Source organism: Chionomys nivalis, chromosome X (genome assembly GCF_950005125.1).
Source record: "Chionomys nivalis chromosome X, mChiNiv1.1, whole genome shotgun sequence".
In the NCBI taxonomy this organism is placed as follows: Eukaryota; Metazoa; Chordata; class Mammalia; order Rodentia; family Cricetidae; genus Chionomys; species Chionomys nivalis.
This window is the reverse complement of record NC_080112.1, coordinates 15,184,624-15,212,058: the sequence shown is the minus strand read 5'-3', so window position 1 is coordinate 15,212,058 and position 27,435 is coordinate 15,184,624. Positions and strand designations below refer to the sequence as shown.

Here is a 27,435-nt window from a genome sequence, read left to right as displayed (position 1 = left end):
TTTCTTTTCTAAGAAATTACTTTCTCTGAGATATAACTTCTAAATAATTCATATTTTAAAAAATCAGTTCACCAAATTTAAAGACTTGTAATCATCTGAGTACAGTCTAAGAGTTGAAGCTCTGACTGTACAACTTACTGTGTGATTTTGAAAAAGAACATTACTTAATAGCTCCAAGCCTCCTTTTCCCCATCTGTAAGGAAGAGAGAATAATACCTCCCTTAAAGAAATATTACAAACTTTAGAAAGATTGTAAAAGCAGCAGCTGCCACAAGAATGATTTTCGATACATGGTGAATATTTGGTATAAATTAACATCAAGAGGAAAACACTAGAAAGGAAAATTGAGATGTGGATTGACTCTATTAAGTGTTCTGCTTCATCGAGTCCACGGAGAATTCAGACAATTGCCTGGGCATTCAAAACTAGTAAGGAACTATCAATTGTCACAATTGTACATAGAAAATTTTGCAAAAGTAAAAAGGTTGCCCCAAAGTTGAAAGTGAATGACTACAGGATGTCAAATTTAGAATGAATAATTTAGAAAGAAAGTTGAGGGTGATCAAAAGACTTGGATGTTTGTTCTGCCTGCATTTAACTTCTTTGAATGCCAGTTTCTAAGTCTAGGAAGTATACATAACAATCTTTGACTGATCAGTTCAGTATGTTTTGTGAAAATCAGATGAGGTATAGAAGGCTGTGTAATCTTTAACGAATTCAACAGTAGGACACATTGTTATTTTCACAACCTTCATTAGTTATAAATAGCCCTCCAGTACACTGAAATGTATCTGTCACTAAAACTCCTAACACCCCATTTCTCTGCACAGAATCAATACTCAGGAACTAAACCATTCGCAAAGACTAAGCAGCCCCAAATCTATCACACGCATAGAAAATGTTTAGAGAGCCAGAATGTTTCTAGTTTAGCCTGTGGATATGGAAGGAAAATTTCCTAAGAAATGATTCAAACAAATCATTTGGCTACTATAGAGTGATGTGTGGATCTTGATTGCAGAGGCCATAGGACAAATCTGAATCACTTCATTGCATCAGTGTGGCTGAAAAAGCTCTCTGCACTCTCACCCCCAAGTTTTTTTTAAATCTATAATTAAACATTTTCTGTGATCCTTTCCTGATTTTTCACTTGTGTGAGTCTGCATGACAAGTTCAAAAAAAAAAAATAACAGAGACAGCACATGTAGGAAGACAATCAACTCATATTAAACATGGGCATATGGTAAAAGGACATATGAATAAACTATCACTGTGAACATGTAGAAACTCTTACATAGAATTTGTTTCACTTAACAAAATGGATTGAAATGAGAAAAGAAAGTTTATCATCTCAAATCCAGATAAAAGGATGTATGTGGGAAGAGTGTGAGTTTAAAATCAGATTTTTTAATTTGGATCTCAAGTTCAGTACTAAGTAGTTTTTCACCTTTGAACAAATCATATTGGCATGTCAAAATGTTATTTTTCTCATTTGCGAAATGAGAAGCAAATATTTATCTTGACAAGTGATGCCAGTGTTTAAACTTTCAAATCCTATCCTAAAGCCTGAATAGAAGCCATTTGTGCTTCACATACAAACTTCCTTGATTCATTTGCCTCTCCTGAGATGAAGGTGACTTGTGAATCATATTGGAGTAACACCTATGCCTATATAAAGAGTCTAGACTCACTTACCTTAGAGGATATGTTATGCAGATAGTCAAGCCTAATAGTAAATCTGTCACAAAGTTTAAATCCATTTAATCATGATCACAAATTCACTTTAGGGCAGTTGTGGTCTGCCAAAATTCACGTTGTAGTACTAATGTCCAGTACTTTAGAAGGTGACTATATTTGAAGCAAAGAGTCAATAAAGAGATAATTAAAGTTGAGTGGGGTCATATATGTAGGCCTCTAATATAATCTTATGGGTATCCTTATAAAATATTAAATTAGGAAACAGATGTGGGCAGAGGAAAAATCATCTGAAGACAAAGGGAAGACTCAGTCGTTTACATGACAGAGGGCTGCACAGTGACCACTCTCCTAATCTCAGACTGCCTCCAGAACTAGGAAAAAACAAAGTCCATTTTTTTTAACCATTTACTGTGTTTTCTTCTTATCATATTAGTCCCAATAGGTTAATTTACCCAGATAGATGGAATGGGTATATTATATTTATTTACTTCCTTGTGTTAACTGAGTACTCTCTACTATGATATGAGACGATGATTCACTATAAATTAATTTTCATGATATGCCTAGAAAAGTAGACAACTAAAACTTAGAGATAATACAACCATTGACTTTTTACAACAACATTCATTAAGGGTTGGGTCTGAGAATATTAAAAAAAAAAAACCTAAAGACAAGGAGTATATAGTGAACCCCAGCTTGTAGAATCCTCTAAGCGTAAAAGAATAAATAGAAAAAAATATCCTCCAGATCCTAGACCTTTAGGAGTTCATCCCAGAAGAAGAGCAAGTAGAATATTAAGGGGTACATGCTTTGGCTTTGTAAGAATAAGCAGCTATGTCTAAGGATATTATATTACCTCATAAGGAGCATTTAATCAGTAGAAAACACTTGATATTACCCAAAATTATGTTTCACATGAAACCATTCAAACAAAATCAACATGACATATTAAAACTCTAGAGTTAAAAGATTCTAAAGTATTTATCATTTGTATTTTATAACTTAAGTTATGGGGCCAAAATTCCAAGTGAAGAAAACTTTCCTTCTGATAATTTCAGTTCACATACATCTTGACTTAGTAGTGGCAGGGACCATGCTCTATTTCACAGATTAAAAATGTCACCATATACTGTGTTCCATCTAGCCCCTAAACTATTTAAAATAGAACCATTGCTCTTATTCCAAAATGATAGTTGAATGAAAGAGAATTAGCAAAATAAACTGAAAGAAGTAGCAAGTATCAAATGTGCTGATACTTCAAATTTATGAGGTAAGCATTAGTATTTCTAGTTTACAAGTGATGGAACCAAAGTCTGTGATCTTCCCACTACAGTAGAATAGTACAATCATATCTAGCCAAAGGCTCTGGGAAAATGTCACACTTGAGCAAATAGATACAGAAAGGTTTTTCAAGAGACATATTATGAATAAAGATGTAGAACAAGTTAAAGGTGAAGATTATTGGGAAAACAATAAATGGTTTGCTGTGTCAAGAAAGAGGTAAATTTCCACAAGTAGACTGAGACCAGAGTATGAGGACAAATACACACAGATCTGAAAGGCTTTGATTAAAGTGTTCGATGCCTTCAAAAAGCAAAAGAAATACTTTTACACTCTTTGCTCCCTATATTCATCTTGAAAATAGGAGCAAAAGCAGTAGCAAGGAACAACTCATATGCATTATCTAGTGTCCTCCCTCTGCCCATTAACCACAACTGGAAGATATCTAAAGAGGAAGTGTTTGGAGCAAAAGACCCATTCTTCTCTATTACAAAGATTCTTTCCAATGTGTGTTTCTATCATCCAAACATGATAAATAGCCAGGGAGCCTCCTCTATGACCTTAAAATGCATTGAATCAATGAGTGACCTGAAAAAATCGCCTCACATATCATACATATAATTTTATAACACCACAGAGGAACCTATGTAAAAAATTAAACTATCCTCCGTTCCATTGCTCTCCAGATAGAACTCATTTGAAATTCAATATCTCACCTTAGCTTGTTCTTATGTTTAGAAGTAATAACACAAGTCACTCTAAACATAAAGATAACCAGTAATTCTTATTCTTGGGTTCTTACTATGCTCCAGATTACATATCCACAGTTCATAAAACACTAAAAATATTTCCAATTCACACTAAAACTTCATTCTGGAGTGGATAGAAACTTGGATTACAGTAATTAAGTAATGTATCCATGTATTAGTGTTCCATATTTATTTCATATCAAACTCCATGCCTTTCCTGCTGCACAACATTATTTAAAACTAACTAGTAGGCATGATGATATTTCTGTAATCGTAGCAGCAGGGAGGTGGAAGCAGGAGTTTAGGCCAATCTAAGTGAGAGCTTATTTCCAAAGAAATGATACCAACCAAATATTACAACAAACAAATCTTTACTTACATAAAACTATAATATCACATTCTGGAACACTAGTCCATGATTCTGTCCATATAATTACATTTTTTTAAACAAAATTGTTCTTACCTCTGGGAGTTGTATAACCATGTCTGCCATATCTGTGCTAAGATATTTTCATTAGTATTTATGAAAGTATAAAGATGGAATTTTAAACTTCTATGTAAAGAATTATGTCGGTAAATACAGACTATTTTTGGTGGATCAATTCTGTTCTATGGTTCTGTTTACAAGCTGGTATAAGGAGCTGTTTGTATTAATCTGTGACATTAAAAGTTCTTGGTAAGACTGGAACACTATAAGTGAAAATTATTATAAATGCAGCAGATAGAACTTGTGAACTCTGATTTAATTTCCTTCTCTCTCTTTAGCCTCTTGTTTCTTGGAAAATTAGAGTTCTGGGATAAACCATTATCTTTATATTCATTTTGAGCCATGTCTCTTATGCTCTCTCCATCTATTGGGAATACAAATGACTGGAAGTGAATACAGAAGGCAGAAGGCAAAACCTAGGTCTTGGGAGAAATGACTCACTGGGTAAAGGGCTGATCAGAAAAGCATTAGGATCTGAGTTCAGACCCCCCAAGATCCACTCAAAATATTTCAGTTCAGAGAAACATGCCTGAAATTCTGGTACTGGGAAGCAGTGACGGGAGGATTCTTGGAGCTTACTAGCTAACTAAACTAGCCAAACTGATGAGCTACAATTTCAGTGTGATATACTGTATTTAAAAAAAGATTGGGAGTAACTTAACAAGGCAGCCAGTGCTACTTCCCGCCACAACTTTTTACTACATACAGGCACATAAAAAAAAGGAAGAATCTAAAGTCAGCTGTGAGATTTCAAGGAAGATAAGTAAAGGGAGCAAACATCTGCTCCTGTCTGTCTCTGAATCCTCAAAGTAGTCTACTATGGGGGCACCACATTCTCAATTTGAACAGATGAAGTCTTGGAGGCTTAAAATGAGCAAGTTAACCTTGCCAAGATCATACAAGACATGGCAAAGCCAGGGTTCACCTTCATATTTGACTCAATCCAAACCCCTAACAAAACATGCTATTCTCTAAGTTTAGAACTCCATCCTGTTAATCTTTCATTTATTTTTTGGTCTCTTGTATCAGATTAAGCTATATTTAAGTAGATCTCTGGTGTGGCAGATGAACTAACTTTGTTTCTAACATATTGAAGGGAAAGAACACACCCAAAGCTACATGGGTTTTCAAAACAGGAAGTCTAAGGGCCACCTTGTCTCTAAGGATTCTGTGAATTTCCTTTTGGCCATCTTGATTTTATTTCCCTCTTGGCTCTGGTACTCTAAAGAAGTTTCCTCATTTTGGATCTTTAGACAAAAATGAAGATCACAGAAGACTGACTCTGTCTGTCCATAAGTCGGTCCACAAGTCAATACTGCAGAAGAATCTCAGGCAAGTTTCTTGACAATGACAAAGCAGGCTGAAAGGTGGAGAGCAACAAAATAATAGCCTGGGTTGTCTAGTCAGTGGCCTAAAGTCCAGCAGGAACCATTCCAGGGCCAGGGCCACTTCTTTAAGAGTTACAGAATTAGAGATACATTTATGTAAAATCGGCATGATGTATACTGTTGAGAACAAAGGCATTGGTTTTGACTATGGTGTGTACTCTAATGAAGGACATATCATGAACTAATGTAGGACACCATGACAAGAGAAGTGGCAGAAATAAGGGGGAAAGAAAGAAAACCTTGATGTAGCCACAACACAGAACTAATTTGCATTCCCAATTTAATTGCTCAAATGATGGTATTTTTATATAAATAAGGGCTTTAAAATACATTGTGCCAAGATACGTTGCGAGGCAAATTTGGAATTTCAAGTTTTGCCAATGAAGGGGTCCATGACCGTGTGATAGTCACTGTGTTTTATGTGACTTACCTTTCTCATATGAAAGAGTGAAGAGACTGGGCTATATGACTAGCTTACCTGCTGTTTTCCTCAGAATACCTGTTGTAGGGGAGTAGGAATAAGTACCATTCAACCACTCCCTCCCTCCTATCTTCTTCAACCACAGAGTTCTGTGATTAAAATAATTTTGGGAGGCAGTGGCCTTGATTATCTAAAGGCTCATTGAAATTCAGCATTCCTTCCATACTGTGCCCAAGTCTCCCTGTGTTGGCTAAATTGAATTATATGTACATATGGAACAGTGTATTTCTCTGGGGGAAGGTTGTATACAGCATTCATTAGATCTACAAAGGAGTGAAGAATTCCTGCTAAGAGATTGACAGACTTCATTAAGCCATTACACTTTTAAATAAAGAGCAGATATAAATTCGGATATTAGTATACATCTATAAAAAGATGAAAAGCGAAAGAAAGGAGAACAAGAGAAAGATCAGTTCCCATCTAATCTCGCTTGTCAGAATTAGAGAAATCATCACCAGCCACAAAGTCTCTTTAAACATGAGACAGAGGGTATTGTTCAAGCTAATTAGAAAGCATTGTTGTGAAGAAAAACAATTAATGCAATCCTAACAGAGTATCAGATGTGTAAATGATTTCCATGGTATTCAGAAAGGCTATGTGCAGCTGCTGGGTGCTATTTAGAAGGTGGTGGAAGAATGAACAAGTACAAGAATAGATTTACTTTGCTCCTTCAGATCAGATTTATGGTTAAGACAATGAAAGCAGATGGGAGTTAAAAGTTCAGCTGCCTGAAATAGAATCCCCATTCTACTTTCTTGGCACACAGTAGGCACTCAATAAATGCTTGCTGATGGTCTATAAGATTGCCCCTAATCATTCACTGCTAGGAAAATTAAACTCTCTCAAATGCCCTTGACCTTTTTCATGGGCCACATATGCCTCTTTTAAACTTCTAGACAAATGCCAGAACCCATCTCACTAAATACTTTTCCGACCACTCTCATTGTCAAACGGTGTCACTGTGTGGCAGTTTAGGAAACCAAATGCCTGGAAAAGTATTCCTTCATAGCTGTCACAGAGATTTTTGGTCACTTCCCTTCCCATTGACAATGACCAGGTGCATAATCCCTGGACTGCCACATTCTAGATGACTTAGTTAACTTGTCTTGGCACATGCCTCTATTCTCTCTGCCCTCACTTCAAAATAGTCAGTGCCCTATTTAAAACCTCTTGAGTCTCACTGGGAGATACTAAAATGGAAATACCTTTCTAGTTAACCACCTTACCCTCAAGCACTCAAAGAGGATACTCAGAAATGAGGTATCGAAGGTAAGTGATAAGGAACCAGGCAAAACAGCAACACTGATTATTCCCCTTGTTTGTTTTTACCCATGTTCTCAGGGCATTTATAATGTACTGTGGTCAGATTCAACTAACCACTTTTTGAGCTGTAACTCTCTATCAAGCGCTGAACAAGGAGCTTAATTTGGGTGCTTTGTTTGTTTTAACCTAAAAATTAAATGATGGATACAGTTCTCCTTTTACTCCCTCTCCAGAAGCCAACTGTGAGGTAACTCACACTGTGGTTCTAACCATTACTAAAGCTATAAAAGTGTCTGAAGATATCCTGGGTTCATCACTCTTGAGTCCAGTTTTTGAGGTCAATGGATGCTCTCATGAGCACATCAAGAAATCTAGCAAATGTTCATTTGGAAATTTAACAAAAACTTCATTTCTGTTTCTGCTTTTTGAGTACTGACTTGGGTGGGAGGCTGGGAATCAATCCTAGGGTTTTATGCATGCTTTGGCATTTGATGAATGGATGATTTCAATTTTATGTTTGTTTTTAAATTTCATGCATCAAATGTATCAATCATTTTATTTGATGTTTCTGTCTTTACATTTCCAAAACAAAATTTTCTAGACCCCAAAGAAATATGTAACTTTATTATAACCTTTTTCACTTCCTCTTATAGTTTATACCTTAACATATCAAAAATTCCCTTGTCTATGTTAAGACAGGGTAAGAATTAGATTTGATACTGTCCTTTAATATTCTAAAAGCTACCCAACATGTTCCAAATATCACTTGAATATTCCAGTTCATTTTTCCTCGATTTCTTTGTCAGTAGCAAGTCCAGGTCAATCAACACAGCTTAGAGGGGAATTTTATGATTCTCTATGAGGAAGTACCATTAAGGGAAAAGAAACTTGTGTGATACCAGACTTTCAGTGGCAGGCCTTCATCATCACAGAATTCCTTGGGACATGAAGTAGAGATGGGCAAGGGTCTCAGAACAAAGATAGGCCGACATCTTTGGAAGATGGCAAGTCCCAAGGGGTGGTGGGCTATAACATCTAGATAACATCAAGGGCATCTGAGTGGAGAGACTATGATGGGATTTATTTATATCCAAAGAAAAACACAAAGCTGTTCATTTGGAGAAAATGGAATGAAAATGAAGGCCGTGTGTAACTAATCACCACCAAATTAGTATGTTCTCAGAACTGGCAAAGGAGAACAGTGAAAGAACAATTGTCCCGTATCCTTCCTTCGCCAGCTGAGGAAACCAAAGCCCCTCACTGAGAACTTGCTCTTCCTAATTCATTTATCTACTAAGGGGCTGCACTGAATCTGTACCTCATATGCCCCAACACTGTAATATTTCATCTTGATGCTGCTTAGAACAATGACATAAGTAAAAGAAAAACATACTTCCTGCATTCTTTGGTAATTATTGCATAGCAAGAAGGTGTGAGGGTGATTTCATTTAATTTCTTAATTTAATAAGTTGTGGGAACAATGGTGCACAGTCCAAATTACAGGAGGAAATAGCTTTTCCTTTCATTTTTTAAAACAAATTTTAATTATTAAATTTTCTGGCATTTTCTTGATTTGAATCTCTACTGATCTATTATCAAAAAATCAAAAATCAGTTATAAGTCTTTCAAGCTAAGAAGCGGTAGAACTAAGTGTGTTTTTCCACCTCTTCCTTTGAGCCTTTCTTATCCCTATAGTACATTGTATTTCCCTTTTTACCTTCCTTTGCATTTTTCTTTTCTGATCTCCTTCCTCCATTTTTTTATTTCTCCTCATTCTTTCATGGTCTCTATCACATTTTCAGGGTCCTGCCTATGTGCCAGCACAGGGATGAGTAATAAGAAGGCAAAGCTGAAAAAGATATTGTCCTGTTAGAGGGAGAATGTCATGAGGGCCAAGTCTGACAGGAACTAATGAGAAACAGCAACCTGAAACCATAGAAAGGTAGAGAGCAAGCAGAAATACTCCTTAGACGAAATTCTCACAAATGCATGCGTGAAAGAGGAATAGGCAATTTCTAGAAAAATAGTGCATAAGGAAATTACTTCAGGCAGAGGAAGCGGCATATGGAAAGACACAAAGGCAGTAATAATGAAAGAGTATATGTATTTCTTATTTGTTTTTCCAATTGGGATGAAAATTCCATGATAGAAAGGATTTTTGTCTCTGTTTGTCGCTAAGATATACCCAGTGTCTAGACAAGTACTTGGCACACAGATGTGCAGAGAATGAATAAATGCTGTATTGCAAAGCCATGCGTGTTTTAGATGGTTAGAAAATAAGCAGGGATAACAAAAGTTGAAATAAAATACAGAGTAGAAAAGAGAAGACAAAACTTTGTACATCATACTAAGAGCTTAGCCTGTTATTCTGTGCAAAGAGGAATCACTAAAAAGGACTGTACAGGACAGTGAAAAGGTCAACAGTATATCAGAATACTGACATTGGAGTAACAATTATAGAAAATGGGAAGCAGAATGGATTGGAGGTAAGTATCCTGTTTGGTTACTGTCAGAAACTGTGACTGAGACAATAAGAACATAAAATAATGTAATTACAGTGGGGCAAGGCTATGTTTAAGGGGGAACTCAAGAGAACTTTGTGATGAGACAGATCTGGGGAAAGGAGTATCAGGATAAAACATTTAGGTTTACTGCACATTTCTGACTCTTCCAGTAGTATCATGCATGAAACACACAGGGGAGAGTCCCTTGTATAAGAGGATTCAATAGAACATACATGCAAATATGGCTTACATAACATCCTCAAAATAAAATCCCATGACTTGTGGGATGTCATGTATATGAAACAAGCCCCAAGACAACATGGTGGAAGGTTTTTTACTAGTCTTATTTTCTCATGAGAGTACTTGGCTTTGAACTCAAAACACGATGTTTCGGGGATTCATTTTAATTAGGACATCACTGCAACAAAAAGCGAGAGTTCATTCTTGTCATATCCTCCCACAGAGAACCAGGAACAGGAAACTAAATGCGATATCATAAAGCCAATGGAATCCTCGAAAGGCACCTGGCTCAAGTACTATATCCATCCATCCATCCTGCTTTGCTGGCAGGTAAGTCCCTCAAAACAAATAAGCGAAGTCTGTGACAAGGGCTGAACAGGGAAATGTCTTAGTATAAAACAAATCAAAGTCACAGAGATCTGAGAGTATGTGTGTCCATAGACATGTGTGTACACACACGAAAACATGCGCACACATGCACACACACAACACATACTCCCACTTGAGGCTACATTGCATATATATGCCATGCATACCATACCTAACACTATGGATTCAAAATTGAGAGACGAAAAAGAAATCCCCTTTTTGTGATATGTTTTGGACACTACTCTTATTAAATCCTCACAGCATGCTCATTTTAAATTTCATGGGGGCAGGAACAGTGCTTGTTGAGTTTGCCATTGTGTTCGCGGTGCTTAACAGAGTGCCTGGCATAGTAGAGCAGTCAATAAGCATTTTTTTTCAATAATTCACTGGAGAGAGGGATGGCAGACAGTTGTCAAGCCCCATTTTCTAGTGAGTCATGCAGCGAGTAAAGGACACAGTGGGGATTTAGATGCCATTTCCACAGTCTTTGCTGTGTTTGCTCTGCTGGATTGTTCTCCACAATGACATTGGAAGGGGAGAAGTAGAACAATGCTTTGTTCTCTTCAGGGGTGGGTGGGCTACAAAAATAGTGCCAATTCTGATGCTCCTAAAAGCAATCTTCTCTAAAACTCTTTGATCTAGAACTTTCCATCACGTCTCTAGTTTCCAGTTATGTTATGCCTAAGAGCTGTTAGAAGAAATTCTGTTCCTGCAAAGCACTATGGGTGTTCAGGAAATTGACTAGTGACAAAGAAAAGTACACTTGGGAGTCAATAGATCACTTCCAAATAGGCCTTTGTCTATTGGACTTTCCGTCAAGATTTTCAGAGTCTGTCCCCTAAATCCTCACCTATTAGCCATATTTTTCTTGGTAATCAAATTCTATTTTTACATATAATGAGGAATACTATGCTTTCATGTAGTAGTTTCGAGAAATTACAGACAAATCTTACATTTAGACACTTACATAAGTCAACTGAGAACACAATGGTACTTTCATGTCATTGGACACTCACTGGCAACTTGAGTCAACTTCAAAAAACCATACTTAGTCTCAGCAGTTAACAAAAATAAATGGAGTTCTAGAAATTGTTTCAGCATTAGAAGAAAGACTATAAGCAAGTTAGTGCAGCACTGACCTCACAGTCTCCATTTTGGATATTTTCTATGAAAACATAAAATGGTATCACTGATGGAGGAACGTCATTGGTTAAAAAATAAAGAAACTGCTTGACCCTCATAGGTTAGAACATAGGTGGGTGGAGTAAACAGAACAGAATGCTGGGAGGAAGAGGAAGTGAGCTCAGACTCTATAGCTCTCCTCTCTGGGGCAGATGCGATGAAGCTCCGACCCAGGATGGACGTAGGCTAGAGTCTTCCTGGTAAGAGTATCTTGGGGTGCTACAGACATTATTAGAAATGGGCTAGTCCAGGTGCGAGAGTTAGCTGAGAAGAGGCTAGATATAATGGGCCAAGTAGTGTTTAAAAGAATACAGTTTGTGTGTTGTTATTTCAGGGCATAAGCTAGCCAGGCGACCAGGAGGTGGGGCGTCAGGAACACAGCCTGCAGCTCCCACTACATATCACCAAGGACTGCCACAAAAATGGAGTGATGTGAATTTCTGGTTACTTTTGGGCATATTACTTATACTCTAAAGATGCTACTCTGTCCAAATTGCCACAAGAAGTAAAGGTATTAGTTTTCTTCCAGGGGTTGCCTAAACGTATAATAAGTCACAAGAAAGGAATGGAATTTGAGAAAGTGTGAGAAAGAAACACAGAGGCAGGACAATTCAAATGAGATTGAGCCTTAGGAAAAATTAAAGGCTTAGCCTCAAAGTTCTTTGTCAGTAGCAAGCCCAGGTCAACATGTAATATTAATGGTAGATGGGAAAATGATGGTCAGAAAGGTAAGTGAGGTAAACTAAGAATAGGAGAAGAGGAGATTGTATAAAATTGGAAATAATTTAAAAAGCTGAAAAATTATGAGGTTATCAGAACCAAAGTATTTGTAGCTTGTGGTTACTGGGTTTTGGGTCCATGAGGTCATTGACGAAAAGGATATGAATGGAGGATGTACAGAGTTTCTGTCTGGCTGGGGATATTCTATTAATTGTATAAAGCCAGTTGGGATACTCTAGTCCCAGGAACAAAAGGTCAGGCAAGCCTGATAGCCTACATAGTTCTGATAACTTTCAACGCTGGGTCCTCAAACCTATCACTCCACATTTCCACTGAGTCATTATCTCCTCTCTGATTCTGAATTTTCTACTCTTGGAGGCTTATTAATCTAAGAAATTTCAACCCTGAAAAAGACACCAACACATTATAAATCCAACAGTATTCATGCGACTGTGTTTTAGAGGCTAACAGCTATGGCTTCTCTTCCATATATGATGTGATAGCTCTGTACAGTTTTCACAACTCTGGAAATAGACTATTCAATGGATCAGTACTGGCCTGTTGATAATCAGACACCATGAAATCAAGTGCTATATTTACAGGTACCCTAGGTTTTACTGTTCGTATTGTTTGGTTATTGTTTTGAGATAGGTTTTCAAGTAGCCTTAACTGAGCTCAAATTCACTGTGTAAATCGAGATGATCTTGTAAATCGAGATGATCTATATCCCAAATGCTAGAATTACAGCAATGTACCAAAACTACTCGCCCAGATGACTCACTGGACGAGGTGATGTTTGAACTGCAACAAGATTGGGAAATCCAGGCATGTGACAGATGCCTGCAATTTCATCACTTTGAGGCTGGGCAAAAAAATTGTTCTCCATCTGAGATTAGTCTGGCTACCCAAATGAGTACCAGAAAGAGGATAAGAAGGAGGAGAAGGACCCAAGAGTTCTTTTGTCAGAAAACCCAGAGGAGTGTGGCATAAACAAACAGAGACTGCAGAGGAGCATGGGGATACCAACAAAGCTAAGAGCAGTTTGGAAGCTGCAGGAAAATACAAGAGTGGGGAAGGAAGGTTGGCAATGATAAAAAAGCAATAATTAAAAAAAAAATGCTTAAACGTATAGGCTGGGAAAGCATGCATCTGCAAGGCTTACTATGGCATGTTTCAGAAGGGTGAGGCTCACAGCAACAGGATTTGATGGAGTTGTATGGGACCTACTCATCAGGTTTTGAACCTCTGTTCTCGGGATATATATTTGTTCTCTTAGTCAAAAATATGTTTTGCAGCGCTGGGGATTGGACCCAGAGCCCAACAAATTCTAAGCAAATGCTCTACCTTGAACTATATAACCAGCCCTATAGGATAAATTGGAAATTTAAAAGCATGGACTGTCCTCTGAGTCATGTACTAGCTACTGTTATCTTCAGGTTGGTGTTCTGACATGGTATTGTCTACATTATGCACAGGACAAAGAGAAACTACAAATAAATTTTTCTTTCTTACTTCTTTCTTTCCTTTCCTTTTTCCTTCCTTCTATTTTTGCTCCTTTCTTTCTTCCTTTCTTCCTTTCTTCTTCCTTTCTTCCTTTCTTCCTTTCTTCCTTTCTTCCTTTCTTCCTTTCTTTCTTTCTCTCTCTCTCTCTCTCTCTCTCTCTCTCTCTCTCTCTCTCTCTCTCTCTCTTTCTTTCTTTCTCTTTCTTCCTGTTGTTTTGGCTTTTGAAACAGTGTTTCTCTATGTAACAAGCCTAGCCCCTGGAACATCTCTGAAGACCAGTCTGACTTCAAACTAACAGATACACCTGCCTCTGCCTCCCAAGTGCTGGGATTAAAGGTGTGTACTGCCACGCCCAGCTTGAATCCATAAAACTATTTTTTCTGAAAACATGTCTGAGAGTTTTCAACAATTCTATTTTATATTACACAAAAGTAGAATCATATGTGAGAATTTACTAGAAAAAACAGTATGCTGAAAATGGGTTTAGGTGGGTTATAAACTGACAGATGAAATGGCATTTTGTATAAAGAACACAGGCACAGTAACACATTTGCAATTTGATTGCTGAAATTATAGTTCTTTTATCTATGGCCAAATGGAATAAAAGGTCAGAGTCACCATTTTCTCTACAGAAGGTTTCTAAAGTTATCATTTTAATATGGATGGATTCCACAAATTAAAAGTTTTACAGTGCTCTATAAAATAGCTTCTTTTTAAACAGGAAATGTTCAAGTCATTTAAGGTACAAACTATGACTCAGTGTATGTTTAAAATGTCCAAAATACCGACAATGGACTATTTTAACCGCTTGACTTATAGATGAGAAAGGACTTGTTTTAGGAAGTCTGTAACTTTGTTCAGACTACAAACAATAGCCACAAAAGTAGTCTTAGCAAAAAAATGAGTGTTTCTCAGTTCCTATGGTCCAGCACCCACCTCTTCTCCTTCCAAGTAGTTAGTGAAGTTCAGTCTCATACCCTTCACTGTATGAAATACCATTGTGTTAAGTCCTGGAAAGTAGTGGCAGCTTTTGCCAAGAGCGCCCAAATTCTGCAATGATCTTCTACATTGTCTGTTAGTTAAAAGATGAATGGAATCAACACTAGATCGAGGGACTCACTCTTTGTATGAATACAGTACTGGAAGAAGGCTAGTTCCAGCCAGTGCTTGTAACTTCCTCAAATCACCTTTCATTCCTCAGGAATTAATGTATACATCAAATGTGTCTTAATATTCATACTCAAGGATATTTTACTGTCTTTAATTGATATGAACATATTTTAAGTACATGCATATGAGAACATATTTGGCTCAGGATTCTGATTATTAGAAATAAATAGGAATGAAAGAGGAGGAAAGAGATAAAAGGCAAGAAAGGTGAGTGGAAAAAGGAGACATAAAGAGGGAGGTAAAAATGACAGAGTTGAAAGAGGGACATATGAATTCCCACTTAGAAGAGGCCTCCTAATTCTCTGGCACCAATTCTAGCCACACAGCTTTTCTGTCTTTGAGTGTTTTTTTGTAATGTGGTTGTGCTACATTTATGTTGGCTTACAAGTGTGGTTATTTGAATGTAACTGTATGTTTGTTCAAATTAAATGTAATAATAAATTCATTTTATCATTTGGGGAACCAGGGTATAAGTCCATAGGTGCTCATGTGACTATGAGTACCATTTGAAAGACTATAAACAAAAAAAAAATGTCTGTCCTTGAAAAGGAATAGATCAGGAGGGGAAGGAACTTGGGAAGTGACTGGAAGGATTAGAAGTAGGGGAAACTATAATTAACAGATATTATATGAGAAAGGAACCTATTTTCAGTAAATGAAAAAAAATTTAAAATAGAATTTCTGTCCTCATAGAAAGGTCCAGGGGACAGAGTACTGTGCTAAGCCATTATTTCTAATGTGGCTTGGAGAAACTTTAAAGACACTGCCCACCCATCCACTCTCTCCCATACTCAAACTTTGACTCTATGTAAACCCATTGTTTAGCAAGTAGGTGATGGAATATGCCTTTAACCCAGCACTTGGGAGGCAGAGGCAGGTGGATCTCTGTGAGTTCAGGGCCAGCCTAGTCTGTAGAGTGAATTCCAAAACAGCCAGGGCTGTTACACAAAGAAACCTTGTCTTGAAAAACCAAAAAGCAGCGTAGTAGAACTCCCTGCGCTTTCTGACCTACTCAATCTCCACAATTTACACCTCCAGTTGCTCCTAAGATTAGATGACTCAGTCAGTGGTTCAGTCAACAATGTCAGCAGAATATTGGACATATTGGACAGATTTTTGAGACATCATGGGGCAGAGGTATACAAAATGTGAAAACAAAATATTTGAATACTAGCAAGTTACAGTGGGTTACACGCATTGTCCTCTTAGGTAACACGAATTTTTCTACTAACACAAAGGTCTTAAAGTCAGTCAAATTTGCGATAATTGCTTAATATTTTATCAGTCCATTAGTAACCAAAAAGGGGAATTTTTGACTTTGGAGTATGTTACTTGTCAAAGGGTGAGTATCCTTGAATGGCTATCCATCATTTATAGATTTTCTACCATGTTCACACATTCGTTTTCCCAATGAATGCGTGAGGTAAAACTTCTAAGCAGTCTGCATTTTAGTGTAGAACATTATTTGCATCCTCCCAGGGGGATAGTCTCCCTAGAGTACCAAACAACAAAGGACTGGAACAGGATATAGAGAAGAGTGTACTTATGAAAGAAGTATTGATGACTCGGTGTCTTATTTCATTCAGATTACAAACCATGACAATGCTTTTGGCCTTATTCTGAAGAAGTCAGTGGTGGCATGCTAGTCACAGGGAATTATGAAAATGCACTCTTTCTATAAAAAAGCCAATCTGAATTAGCATAGTAATTTGACAATAAAAATTGCTTCATTGTTGAGGTTACATTGTACGTATAATCCCGAAACTGAAAGGACTAACTGAGCAATGTCAAAATAAAGCATAAATAAATAAAAGTATGTGATATATTTATGCTGAAATCTATGCTCTCAAGCACCATTTATCCTTCTGTATTAAGTGTTGCTTTTGGGCCGGGCGGTGGTGGTGCACGCCTTTAATCCCAGCACTCGGGAGGCAGAGGCAGGCGGATCTCTGTGAGTTCGAGACCAGCCTGGTCTACAAGAGCTAGTTCCAGGACAGGCTCCAAAACCACAGAGAAACCCTGTCTCGAAAAACCAAAAAAAGAAAAAAGTGTTGCTTTTGTTGGTTGTTAGATAAAGCCATTTTGGCTAATGGCTTAGCAGCGTAAAGCCAAGTAGGAAATCTGAATAGAGATAGAGAAAGAGAGCAAGTAGGCAGAGTTAAGGAGACGCCATGTAGCTGCTGAAAGAGAAAGATGCCAGAAAATGACCAGTAAGTCACAGCCTTGTGGTGATAAATAGATTAATGCATAGATAATAGCAATGAGTTAATTTAAGACATAAGACCTAATTAGGAATGCACCTAAGCAATTGGCCAAACAGTATGGTAATTAATATAGTTTCTGTTTGATTATTCGGGTCTGGGCAGCCGGGAAGTGAAAGTTCAGTCTTCATTTACACTCACACATACACAAAAACATCTTAAAGACAAGAACAATTACAGAGGGTCCTAAAACACCCATAGCCATTTATTTAAGATACAAGAGAAAACAACAACAACAACAAAACCAGAAGCATTATTTCCATCTCTATCAATCTGGACTTCTCAAATGCTCTGAAGCATTTTTTTTTTTTACCTATTCCTTTTTTTTTTTATTTTCTATAAGAATTTAATTTTTTTCTCATTTTTTTTTTATTGAAAAAAAAATTTTCCGCCTCCTCCCCGCCTCCCATTTCCCTCCCCATCCTCCCGCCCCTCTCCCCCTCCCCCCACTCCTCTTCTCCTCCCTCTCCAGTCCCAGGAGCAGTCAGAGTTCTCTGCCCTGTGGAAAGTCCAAGGTCCTCCCCCCTCCATCCAGATCTAGGAAGGTGAACATTTTAATTCTTGAGAAAAACCTCATTTGATTTTATATCTTTAAAATTAGTCTGACTGGATTCCTTACAGCATGTAATATCACACTACGCAAATTCTTAACTGGAAGTTGGAAAGAATAAAATCCTTCATGTGTGTATTGACTTGTGACCACTGATGACCAATAGTTTCATGCTGCCTTTGCCATGCGGACTTCATTAGGGACAGAATGATTTCTTTTAGAAACCAGATTTTGTATCAGTGGCCACTTTGTTCCTGCAATTAACTATAAAATGGGAAACAACTCCTAATGTGCCTCTCATGTAACTGCTGACTGATAACTGTCAAAAATCTTTTGAGACCTTGAATGAATGTCAGCACTATGGGTGCTTCCAAACGTACTTTGTACCATTAAAAGCAGAAAGTCATAGGAAAATATCATAGTACAGAAATTCAGATTGTTTCCTGAACAATTAAAAATCAGGGTTTACCAAGCAATTATCACAAATTTGACTGACTTTAAGATCTTTGGGTTCATAGAAAAATTGCCAAACATGGTCAAATAGGGTAGACCAGAGAAGTTGGAGTAGAATTACCAACTATATATCCAGTAAATAAACAATAAAATATATATCAGACCTTAGGTTGAAACATGAGAAATAGACAAAAATGAGTAAGATACACCTTCTGTTTTCCACAAGTTTGTGAGGTGAGTGTCATCAATATACATTCTGTACATATGTGAATTGTCAAAAAATAAATTTAATTAATAAAATTTATGAAAAATACTATGTAAAAGGAATGAATTTGTTTGGGATTTTAAAATATGGAAATCCTGTTCTAGACTCCAATATGACTAAATTTGATGATATATAGCTACATGAAAAAGACTAGTCATAATATTCTTTTCTAATTGGATATCTTGAGAGATTTGACAAAGTGCTAAAGCAGAGCATGCCTGTTATCCATTCTCAGAGAAAAGGGCAGACAGAGACAAACAGAACTTCAAATTTATATACTTTGGTTATTAAAACCTGTACTCTGTTTACAACCAACTATTGTGTCTATCACTTTACATCAACTCATTGAATACTTTCCCTGGTTGTCTAAACACTATTACTAAGCTTATTTGACAAATGAGAAAACTGAGGCACAGGAAAGCCAAAAAACTCACCTAATGCTACACTGCTTGTGCATGACAAAGATAAAGTTAAAATCTAAGTCAGCTAGCTGCATAACCATAGCCACTGCCTTTCTGCCTATATACACAGGTGCTTTATGATTTTGTTCAATGTTGGCAATGAAGCCTAAGTCCTATACTAATCATGAGAATTATAACGAAAATAGCACTTTGTGGCCATCTATACAATTTGTCTCCTTTCACTCAGGAGGAAACTGATGCATAAACCTGATTCAAAGTCAAATAATGAGTGAATGAAAATAAAACCATGGACAGACCCACTCTATCATACACAAGCCTGATTCACTCATGAAGAAACTGAAACAAAAGCCTGACTCAAGATCAAACAATGGACGAATGGAAATGAAACCATAGACCCAGTCTCCTCTGCCAATATCATGCACTTGAAACTGAATTTGCTCTTGAGAAAACTAGCAATACTATTAATCATTTCAGCATCAGGAACATGTACAGCTTCCCAAAGAAGAGATATGAGCACATTATCTACCCAACAGAAGTATTATGTGAAGACTGACACATCAACAAACTTAGCTGGAGAGTTTAAGAAGCAATGTAGTTTCTAGTTGAAATTATTTTAGAAATAAAAATGTGCTATATTCAATTTTCTTACCACATGAACTTCTGAGCAACATATTGAAAGAAGGAATTACAGAAAGAAAACATGAAAAATTAACATAAAGAAAATGGACACAAAAATGTTATTCATTATCTTGCTAATACTTCAGGGCAAATTTCAAATACTGCTTTACAATTGGTTGAACAACAAATATTTGAAATGAATAAAATCACAAAAAAAAACTTGGAAGAGAGCAATGGAACATATTGAGAATATGAAGCTGTATCTGAAGTAAATGCCTCATTAACTTAACAGTCCAAGAGATGTGAATGCCGTTAGCATGTAGTTAAGGAACTGGATATATGGGTAAAAAGCAGCAAAGATCTCATTAAGAATCGTTTGAGATACACCAGGAATGTGTGTCTCATCTGCAAAAACAACAGCATATGTAGAAGGAGGTAAATCATTATCTTCTTTTCTAAATATGTAATGACTTAAGTATTTGCATTCTCTTGGATCACCATCCTTTTTTGTCCTCTACAGTGTTAGGCCCTAAACTCTGATCCTAACCCAGTAATGATCATCGGGCTTATTCTAAATACCCTGCCCAGATACTGGAACTTGAAATAAGTATTAAAACCAAAATGGAAAGTATAAGTCTAGCAAGTAGGTCCATATATGCAGTTCCAGAGCTTAAATGTAAAAACCTGCATACCAAACTGGAGAACTTTCAGGAAAAGTGAAGATGTAGCTGGTGTTCATTAAATTGAATAATTTTGTCACTGACAAAAATGACTTCTTCTTGCTTTTCCCTGGCGTGATTCCGTCCTGCGTGCCTGTTCTGAGGAGCAGCAGGCAGAACCCTCCGTCCGACTTCTCTGCCACCGAAGAATGCGCCTTCACCTCATGGAAGACTCCATGGACATGAGCCCTCTAAGGCCTCAGAACTACCTTTTCAGTTGTGAACTAAAAGCCGACAAAGATTATCACTTTAAGGTGGATAATGATGAGAACGAGCACCAGTTATCTCTAAGAACGGTTAGTTTAGGTGCTGGGGCAAAAGACGAATTACACATCGTAGAGGCAGAAGCAATGAACTATGAAGGCAGTCCAATTAAAGTAACACTGGCAACTTTGAAAATGTCTGTACAGCCAACAGTTTCTCTTGGGGGATTTGAAATAACACCTCCTGTGGTCTTAAGATTGAAGTGTGGTTCTGGACCTGTGCACATTAGTGGACAGCATCTAGTAGCTGTAGAGGAAGATGCAGAGTCAGAAGATGAAGATGAGGAGGATGTAAAGCTGCTGAGTATGTCTGGAAAGCGATCTGCTCCTGGAGGTAGCAACAAGGTGCCACAGAAAAAAGTAAAACTTGATGAGGATGATGATGAAGATGATGAGGATGATGAGGATGATGAAGATGATGACGACGATGATTTTGATGATGAGGAAGCTGAAGAAAAAGTTCCAGTTAAGAAATCTGTACGAGATACTCCAGCCAAAAATGCACAAAAATCAAACCAAAATGGAAAAGACTTAAAACCATCAACACCAAGATCAAAGGGTCAAGAGTCCTTCAAAAAACAGGAAAAAACCCCTAAAACACCAAAAGGACCTAGTTCTGTAGAAGACATTAAGGCAAAAATGCAAGCAAGTATAGAAAAAGGTGGCTCTCTTCCCAAAGTGGAAGCCAAGTTCATTAATTATGTGAAGAATTGCTTCCGGATGACTGACCAGGAGGCTATTCAAGATCTCTGGCAGTGGAGGAAGTCTCTTTAAGAAAATGGTTTAAACAGTTTGAAATATTCCGTCTTACTTAATTTCTGTAACAGTTGATATATCTGGCTGTCCTTTTTATAATACAAAGTGAGAACTTTCCCTACTGTGTTTGATAAATGTTGTCCAGGTTCCATTGCCAAGAATGTGTTGTCTAAAATGCCTGTTTAGTTTTCAAGGATGGAGCTCCACCCTTTACTTGGTTTTAAGTATGTATGGAATGTTATGATAGGACATAGTAATAGTGGTGGTCAGATGTGGAAATGGTAGGGAGACAAATATACATGTGAAATAAACTCAGTATTTTAATAAAAAAAAATGACTTCTTCTTGGCTTGAAGAATGAATAAAATTTTCGGCTCTAAATGGTGTCTAAAAATCTTAATAGTACTAAATTAACTGATGGCACTAGCAGTGACATGCATCAAAGAATATTAATGAATTCCTAAAATCTTATAAGAACTTCCCTGTGATTTCAGTATCGTTAACATTTACCCAAAGAGCAATTATTCAGTGTTAGGCGATAAAATATATGTTGAATAATTTGGTGATAAACCAAATATCCTGATAATTAATTTTTAAACATTGACCAGTGAATAAAAATACATGCTGCATTATTTCATTCGTAACCTATAATACTTTAGAAAAGATGAAAGATGTTTCATTATAACAATGTAAATAGCCACATATCAAAACAATAGTTTGAGTATAAAGTGCAATAGCAGCTTTCTCTGCTTCTACTTCCTAGTGAGCAACAACTAGCAGAATCTCTTTCCACCTAACTCACAGTCCTTTGTCTTGGAGTTTCTTTGGTGAGCTCTTTTACATAACTATCATTAGCGGAAATCTAGGCTTTCCAAAGACTGCATCCTTAACCCCTTTTTCTTCTACAGTTCTCCTCTCTCCTGCTATGAATATCATCTACCCTCTGGTTCAACTATCCATATGCTAATGAGCCTCAAATGGCCTTATTTTCTGTGGTACACTTCCTTGGCAATTAAGGCAGTAAACCAGGTTTCCAATTCCTCATTACAGGAGAGAAGGAACATAGAAAGTGCCTTCTAACTATTTTCAGAATGGATGAGTAAGTAAATGGATCTATGCTGTATAGTGATAAGTTGTTGTTTATTGCAGATGCCTTAGCTATATGACACAGCAGGAATGTACATTAAAAGGTTAGGAAGCACATGGCTATAAAAATAAGAAAATTAGTTACTATTTGTTAGACATGATCCAGATTCTGAATGTGAATGTTGTCGTTCAAAATGGCTCTGCACTTTCAGAAGCATCCAGAAGAAACAGACTTGAAGAAGTAATGCGTATTAAGAACACATTTGCTAGGATATTTCCTATTGGAGATCTGGAATGTCTACATTTCCTCCTCAGGCTGTTCATCAGTTTATACAAATATTCCAGTGATCACTAAGAGGAATGGAAGTTAATGATGATTTGTACAAATGTTAGAAGTTAAAGTCTGGGGTGCATACATTCTCTCTCTAATATGCCTCACTGACTATCTACTGTCACCATACACACAGGAATCCAATCTGTGTTCAGCCTGCAGGGAAAGTTGGAAAACACATTTCTCACTTTATGCATATAACATTTTAAATTTAAAAAAGGATTTATTTTATTTTTATTTGTGTGTATGTGTGTGTGTGTATGTGTGTTTGTCTGTCTGTTTGTGTATGTGAGTGTGGGTGCTTGCAGAACCCAGGAGAGAGTTTCTGATCTCCTGGAGTTGTGGTCATATGGATTTGGAGCAAATTCAGTCCTGTGCAAGAGCAGCAAGTGGTTTTAACTACTGAACAGTCTCTCCAGATCGAATGTCATGTTTTAAACATCCCTACCAATGAAAAGAAATAGTACTTGCACTCTTACAATAAAGGATTTATTATTTACTAAACAAAGTGAAAGCTGGCTACTCTGAAAGAGAATTGATCAATACAGACTTCCCTTAAGCCACTTGTTTGATGGCCTTGGACTTTATTTTACTACAAATAAATGCTGTTCAGAACAACAAGAGGAAACGTTGATCATGTCCAATCTTTTCACAATTACCTTTTTGGACTGGATCACAGAGTCGACAGCTCGTGATACGCACCTTAAAAATTTCCAACCCTAGCCGGGCGGTGGTGGCACACGCCTTTAATCCCAGCACTCGGGAGGCAGAGGCAGGCGGATCTCTGTGAGTTCGAGACCAGCCTGGTCTACAAGAGCTAGTTCCAGGACAGGCTCCAAAACTACAGAGAAACCCTGTTTCGGAAAAAAAAAAAAAAAAAAAAAAAAAATTCCAACCCTAAAGTACTTCCATAGAAAACTTTAGGTAAATTGAGATGCCAGACAAATAGGAACTACTATAATTTATTTTCATATTTAGTCCTTTTTGAGCTACAACAAGTTTTCTGATATTGTCACAAACACCAAAAGTAGGCAGATCCCATCTGAAAATAGTCTGCATAATTAGATGTCTAACCGAGACAGAGCTACAAGAAAAAACGTCATAGCTATGGGAAATAGCACAGACATCTAACCATAATGGGAGACTGATTAAATTTGACAGTTGAGTCATACAATGAACTCTGTGTAGACATAAAAAATGATGTAAAAGTATAATGACATGGGAAAATATTCATAATCTACTGCTCAGTGGGAAAAAATCAGGTTATACATCTGAGAAAGGTTAAATGACCTGTCTAATAATAGAATTAACATATGAAACATACATAAAGAGTCAAAATTATCCAATCTCAAATTATGTTCATAATCCTGTCACATTAAAACCATCTCTATTAAAGGCTAGAGACTCCAAATAAGTTAAAACAACCACCAGTCTTAAATTATTAAAACATTTTTCATGAATTCCTATCAAAAGGCTTTTAAAACCTATAAAACCAATAAAGTTCTGAGCACAAAGGTTTTAGCTAACATTTGAAAAGTTTCAGCCTTTTTCTTTTTGTAAAAACTGTTATGTGTATTACCTGTAAAGTGAGCTTTTTATATTTATTTATTTAATAGATGAATACAATGTGTTTAGATCATATTCATCTCAACATTCCCCAAATACTACCAGACTTCTCTGCTAATTCTCCCTCCCAAATTCATGCATTCTTTTTATCTAACTCATAGCAACTGTAGTTGCTTGCATGGGACCTGCAAAATATCAAGCCAGTCAATACTCCAGCATAGATATGGAGGGGATTCACAAGATGCCACCCCTACCTGAGGAGTTATTGACCCCTGATGGCAACTGGGAGAAAAAAAACCTCTGTATTTTTCAGTGGTGTGGCTTATGCCAGATACGTGGCCATGTTACTGTGCATGGCACCCTTTAGCGATGCATGCATTAGCGGTACAAATTGAACTAATTTGGTTATAAAATATTAAATATAAATGTATGTATTATAAAATGATTAGTGGCCATATGAAGAGTAATTAGGCAACTTGATCCAAAATTGTGGTCTATAAAGGATAAGATTATGCTTAGATATTTTCTAAAGCATCCAGGTTTCTTAGTTTAAAAAAATGGAAAATACAAATTGGGTTTTGTTTTAATAAAGATGAATAACAAAAGCTTTAGATTTAGAAAGACTTGGATTTGATTTACAACAGGAACTACCCTATCTTGCAACCTGCAAGGAACTTTAGGTAAGGAGAATGGATGTTTCCCCAAAGGAAACAATATCTTATATGTATAAGTACATTGAACCTTTGGCAAAAGTTTCCCTTCCTTAGGAGCACATAAACTGGATTCTAGTCCCTAACTTCTCATCAACTGTGTGTCTTTGGGCATTTTATAAATCCCAAACTTCCACTGAAATCAAGACTCCAAGTCTAGGGCAGGCCCATTGTATATAGCGCTAAACCATCAGGAAAAAAGGATAATCCGACCACACCACACTAACGTGAGAAAGTCGTAAACGCTAATGAATTGCTGTCACCTAAGGATCCTAGAAGAAATATTACTAGTGGTAATAAAAATAGAGTATTATTGATTAATACTGGCCATGACAAGGTTGGTAATGGATGGCGGAGAGGCCATAAGGCCCTACCCCTCCCTTCAGGACTATTGTCTACAGAGATTCTGAAGAGGAATATTGGTTGTCTTCAGTTTTGTACCCATGCTCCAGTAAACAGATCCTAATCTGTGATCACATAGACAACCTTGATTATAGTCAGTGGATCACCAAACAAAACAAATGTGGAAAGAGAATTTGTAGGGAAGGCTGAAGTGCTGGAGTCCATAGAGGTGGGGATAAGAGAAGATGGGAGAAGGGTAATCAGAATGAATCATACAAAAGGGTGTAACTTGTCAAAATAAATTTAATTAATACAAAGCAGAGCTCATGGTTTCCCTCAGCTTTGGTACTTAGAAGAGAAATTACATACAAACAACCAAACTGGTAGATCTTATAACTATAGAAATGGCTCAGTAGTTAAGAGCATGTATTACCCTTGCAGAGGAACGAGCACACACATTTGGCAGCTCATAGCTTCCTGTAACTCCAACTCCAAAGGAATCTAATGCTTTTACACTCCACTGACACCTAAATCAGATGCACATACCAATACTCAAAAATACACAGAGATACACAATTAAAAACAACAAAAGTAATCTAAAATGAAAACTCTTTCAATCTTTTAAAGAAGTAGTTTTGTCACACTCACAGATATAGTGCATGTTTCTTGTGACACACCTACCTTGCAAGATACTTAGACAATTCTAGTCAATACTCTTGTCTGCAAACCTAGACCAACTCTATGATCTGCACATAACCCTGGCCATCTTTGTAGCAAATTTATCCCCCTAAATCATTCAGAAATGGTCTTCTCTGAAGGGCTTTTCTGTTCTTATCTTTATAAGCATACTGTAGTTATTTTTTTACTCTTAGGGGGCACATCACCCAGCATTTTTCTTTCCTTCTTACTCCATGTCTATGTGGCTGTGGCGATGGCCCCTGGCATCCTCCTCTCCTCTTTTTCTTGCCCCTCTCTCCCTTCCCTAGATTTCTCCTCCTATTTATTCTCATTTCCTGCCAGCCCCACCTATCCTTTCTCCTGCTTAGCTGTTGGCCATTCAGCTCTTTATTAGATCAATCAGGTGTTCTAGGCAGGCAAAATAACACAGCTTTAGAGAGTTAAAAAATGCAATGTAAAAGTATCAAACACATTTTCCATCATTAAACAAATATTCCACAGCATAAATAAATATAACACTTCTTAAAATAATATCCCACAACAGTATATATTTCCATTTTCTTTTTCCAGAGAAAGAACATGCAGAGGGAAATAAAGAAAGAAAGAGAGGGGTCAGGGAAAGAGGAAGGAAGAAAATAGAGAGAAAGAAAGAAAGAAAGAAAGAAAGAAAGAAAGAAAGAAAGAAAGAAAGAAAGAAAGAAAGAAGGAAGGAAGGAAGGAAGGAAGGAAGGAAGGAAGGAAAGAAAGAAGAAAGAAAGAAAGAAAGAAAGAAAGAAAGAAAGAAAGAAAGAAAGAAAGAAAGAAAGAAAGCATTGTGATGAGTGCTTATAGTTTCAGCTACGTGAAGAATGAGACAAGAGAATCACAAGCTCAACACAAGTCTGGGAAACATAGACAACATAGCCAGACTTTGTCTTGAAAAATTTACTTTATTTCATCTTTAAACAATAATGAGAATACCTGTTTGTACACATAATATATCAGCAGACTTTAAATTCTTACCAGTTTGATAAGAAATCAATGGCATCTTAGCATATTAATTTATACTCTTCTAATCATGATTGAGTTTAAACTTTTCATAATCATTTTCTCAGTTTTGTCATGTTTTTACTCAATAAATCATTAAATTAATCATTGAATTTAACAGGGAGTTGTGTATCAGGGATATTAACCTTTTGTGCTATATTACAAATATTTTTCCAGTCCATTGGTTGTTTTTAAGGTGATTTTAGAGCACAGTAGTCTTTGGTTTCATGTAGTCAAATTTATTACTCTTGTATATATTTAATTATTAGGCATCTAGAATTTAAATGATAAGTAGAAAACTTTGCCTTGCAATAAATTTTCTTGTAGCTTTATCTTATTTTGCACATATTTAACTACG

At 36.8% G+C, this 27,435-nt stretch overlaps 1 protein-coding gene and 1 pseudogene across 3 annotated transcripts in view; one reads left to right on the top strand and one right to left on the bottom strand.

Annotated features, from left to right (window-relative positions):
* Nucleotides 1-27,435, bottom strand: part of Fgf13 (fibroblast growth factor 13) — a 534,707-nt gene that overhangs the window by 320,189 nt on the left and 187,083 nt on the right. The gene's annotated exons all lie outside the window — the stretch shown is intronic.
* LOC130867593 (nucleophosmin-like) lies at nt 20,485-21,657 on the top strand (annotated as a pseudogene).